The sequence below is a fragment of the Hylobates moloch genome, unplaced genomic scaffold (assembly GCF_009828535.3).
Source record: "Hylobates moloch isolate HMO894 unplaced genomic scaffold, HMol_V3 SCAFFOLD_3156, whole genome shotgun sequence".
Taxonomy (NCBI): Eukaryota; Metazoa; Chordata; class Mammalia; order Primates; family Hylobatidae; genus Hylobates; species Hylobates moloch.
Window position 1 is genome coordinate 1 of NW_026655431.1, and position 4609 is coordinate 4609.

The following is a 4609-nucleotide window of genomic DNA, read 5'->3' on the forward strand; positions in this document are numbered from 1 at the left end:
AGAATAAAGATATCCTCCTAACTTTTCATCTCCTATCTCCTGTCTTTTCCTAGGAGATCTTATCTTTTGATCTTTTACTACAAGGGTAGAATTTAGGTTAAGATCATAAAAATCCAATTTCACATGTGACACTAAGAAAATGGAATGCTGTAAAATCAATCCTCATCGCCGTGGTAGGGATGCTGTTGCTTTTATCCTGAGTCTTTACTGCCAATAAGTGATGCTGCTTCCAAAGGAACAGCTCTACAGAAAGTTTTTGAGTTAGTGTTTCCCCCCAGCTTATTTCTACAATGGGGAAAGGCAATTTCATATTAAAAAACTCCACACAAACACATCTGGAAAAGCTACAGATGTTAACCTTTACTTTAAGCACAGCAATGTAGATATCTAAGGAGATAAGACATAAGACAAAGAGCTCAGGAAAAATCCAATAGAGACCAAATTCTGCAAATGGAAATTTTAAAGCCCAGTGAGTAAATTTTTCCTGCATTCAGACAAGTGCTATAATACATTTAAGTCCTCAACTCACAGAATTAAGAGCCCTTAAGCTGTTAACTTTGTCCTGTCTTCCTATTCAGAAAAATTTTCCTCTAGAATCTGTGCAAAAGTAACACACCTGCAGTATGTGACAACATAAGAGGTGTTCTCAATTCTTTCATGAGGTGAAAGTTACTTTTTATAACTGAAAATGAAAAAGGAAGGTGCTATAGAGGGAAATAAAATTTCACCAAAGTATAAAAGTAAAGACTGGCTGAAGCCTATAACTTTATAAATAAGAATAATAACAATAACTTACACTGTAATTAACTGCTCAATAGTGAACGATCTGCTACACATTCCTTGAGAAGGAATGACCCTAGCTTACCACAGTGGAAACCTGCCGCAACTACAAGGCCAGGATTCTGCCCCTTTTCTGGTTCTCTGTTCACAAGGTAATGCCACCTTCTCCAAGGCAGTTAGACAGGTGAGCTCAGGGGAGCTTCTCTCACCAACCTGCTAACTCAGCAGGAGTGAGTTTACCCAAATGAGCTCTGGCCTCCAATGTGTATCTGTTCATAATTTTACGCAGTATCTAAATGTCATTCATTACTTAAAAAAAGAATGGAAAACTCTTAAGTAAATTTTTAACTCAAAAAGTTAGAAGGGGTATCAATTATATTAACAATACTTTCTTTAAAAATAGAATCACTTTCTTTTGAAATCAACCAGAGTGCTGAGATGTGTTTTTCTTTTCAGGTGCCCCATGATGGCACACAGCTTTACTCAGCAAGCCCTGCCAGCTTCCAAACCCCAGGATACTGACCTGCACCAGCATGTGGGGCAGCATTACCTCCCCAACAGTGTGGAGAAGAGAACATTTCACCACTGGTTGATGACAGAGTTGACAGAGAATCTTGGCTTCTCAATGCCAGACATGATTGGAGACCTTTCATTGTTCTATTAGAAAAGTCCATGAAGAAGCTTTGAATAGGATCAGTCCAGAGAAGAAAAACTCTTATTTTCACTGTCCAAACATCAGTCAATATATTGGGAGAGCCAGCAGAATCCCTCGCCCTAGCCTTGCCTCTTGAGCACACTGCACATGAACACTTCTGTGGGGTGGGCGTTCAGCTCCTAAAGGGCCGTGTTCCTCTTTCCTGTGGTCTGTCCAGAAAGCCAAAATATCTCAGAGTTTTTCTCAATGATTGCATTGTTCTATTTTCTTACCCAAGATAAGGATTGGCACATTGAATATTATTTCATCAGTCATTAAAGCATTAAGCTCAACTTTAGATCCCATGAGGCCAGAATGATCTGCAGAATCCACCAGAAAAACAATCTCATTAATTGCTGGGAGATAATTTTTTCAAACCTGACATGCTTGCTTGTGTCCACCAAGATCAAAAGTTGTAAAAGTCATTCCAGCAATTATTAGCTTTTCTGATGTCGGATGTAGTGTTGGAACATGTTGACCCAATCTGTCACCTTTGAGCATGTGAAGAAGAGTGGTTTTGCCTGCGTTGTCCAAACCCAAAAATACAAGTTTTCCACATTTCTTGCAGAGTCCTAGGAGCTGGAGCACACTGCTGAAGCCATTGTAGATCCACTCAAAGATGAAAGACATTATTCATGCTTACCATGGCCTGAAGGGCTCCTTCGGCAATGGTGGGTGGCCCAGGCCCTCCCTCAGAGCACACCCCAAATATTTCCAGATATGAAAACCTACTTTTTAGAGGTAAGGAAGGTACTTTAAAAAAAATTTATTTAAGTTCTCGGATATATGTGCGGGATGTGTAGGTTTGTTACATAAGTAAACGTGTGCCATGGTGGTTTGCTGCACCTATCAACCCATCACCTATATATTAAGCTCAGCATGCATTAGCTGTTTCCTGATGTTCTCCCTCCCCTCTCCACCCCCAGCCAGGCCCCACTGTGTGTTGTTCTCCCCGTCTCCATGTTTTCTCATTGCTCAGTTCATCACTCCATGAGTGAAAACATGCAGGGTTTGGTTTTCTGCATAATGGTTCCTGCATAATGGCTTCCAGCTCCATCCATGTCCCTGCAAAGGACACGATCTTGTTCTAAAGGTACTTAAAAAAAAGTACTTTATAGGGTTGCCACTCACTCTATAAAGCTGTGAAACTTTGTTCCCCGTACAGATAATACAGTTGAAATTTCTTGGTAAGGGCCATTATAGCAATTCCTTAGTGGGTATGCTTCCCTCTAACTTCCTTGCCATAATAAAATGAAATGACAAATTTTGGCACCTGTTATTTATAATAGACTCAGGACTAAGAGACGCCAAGGAAACTGAATCTGCCTTAACAATTTTATAAAAATTTCCTTGGATCACAAGGGGGAAATTAAGATTATTATTTTAGGTGCCGAGATCCAATTTTCTTTTATTTATATTTATATTTTATTTATATTTATTTTTTCTCAAGATATTATTTCTTTAGATTTCTGCTACATTAGAGCCATCATAATCCTAGTTCTATATACAGACAAAAGAAGTCTTCAATAATTTCTTCCACAATAGCCCAACACCGTATAGACTTTTTACTTTCCATTGACTACATTGAAGTTCATTTTATTTAAACCATAAGAACATTGTGTCAAGAAGATATTAACATACATTAATGTTATTTAAACATGATTAAAAATCATGGAATCTAGAATTTTGAAAATATGGGTCCTGAAAACTTTTGGCCATGGGCTTGTTTTTAAAGTAATTGCTTTTTTCACCCGTGCTTCACAATTAGCAGCAGATATCTAACAATCTGGAATCCTTCTAGCCAAGTTCACACTGATCATCTCAGGCTTGTTCTTCGTTCCCACTTTTGTTTTCATCATTTGCTGCATTCTGTAACTATATTCAGCTTCTGGTCCTTTATTTTTTAAAACAATATTTAATTGACAATAAAGATTGTATATATTCAAGGTGTACAGCGTGATGATTTGATATACGTATACCCTTTGCTTTTATTTCTTTTCTGTCTAAATCCACTCCCACCCAATTAATTATTGAAGCTAATAAATACATTTGACTTATTCTCTGTAACCCTCAGCTTTATGTAGGGATACAGTATATATATTTACCTGTTAATAGCTTTAATTTTAAAACATTATACTTTTTGATTATATTACTTTCCTTGTGTCATCATACCTGGTGTGGAAATGAAAAGTGAATAATAAATTCTCACTACACAGTTGATCTGGTTAATGAATCAAATGGAAATAGAGAAGCACAACTAAAAAAGAAAAGCAATAAATGAAGAGGGGTATTTACATTATTATTCATTATTCTACATTAGATAATTTGTGCATATATTAAACAACCCTGGAGTATGAAATAACCATCTTCAGATCTAATACTGCTGCTCAGGACCACTTTTGAGTGGCCACTATTGGGAAGGGAATGGGTATGTTTTGTAAATGGTTGAGAAATTAAAAACAAATATTTAGCAATCAGAATTTTAAACCCTGATACATTGTATTATTATCAACCAAATATTCTGTGCCTTCTCTGTGGGATAGTTAAGAGACACTCTATTGTTGGAAAAGGAAATCTTTGTTATCTGCTCCATCACTACATTATAATTGCTGTAGAGCATGATATCTACCTTTTCTATTTTGTATTTTTTTTTTTTTTTTTTTTGGCCGACTAACCAGTTTCCTCTCTGCCATTGCATGGTGTATGTGGTAGAATCATTTGCTTTTTAGTTTACAGTTCACCAGATAACTGGAGCATGTATACCCAGAACTGAGACAGGAGTATGTGTCACTCAGAGACCCTCTATTCTATAACTTGATGAGGCTTCGGGGCTGTGTCTTTTGGGCCTGTCTTTTTTGTGTCATAAATATATATGAATGAGAATGTGTAGGAATCCTTATGAGGCTAAAGGGATGGACTGTGGATGAGACTATTAGATGTTCTACTATAACTGTCTTTCCTTCTAAGCATTGATAGAAATTTTATCTAGGTATGTGGAGGTTCCGAAAAAAAAGATGACTTTCCAGCCTTCCAGGAAGCCAGGCTTGAGCAAGCGCCTGAGGTTTGGCCAATGGGCCATACATGGAAGTATATAATGTGGCAGCATTATGAAACCTTCCATTAGCAATTGTTGGC

At 37.3% G+C, this 4609-nt stretch overlaps 1 pseudogene; it reads right to left on the bottom strand.

Moving 5' to 3' along the window:
• Positions 1-1515: 1515 nt before the first annotated feature.
• On the bottom strand, positions 1516-2121 carry LOC116464473 (GTP-binding protein SAR1a-like; annotated as a pseudogene).
• Positions 2122-4609: the final 2488 nt, after the last annotated feature.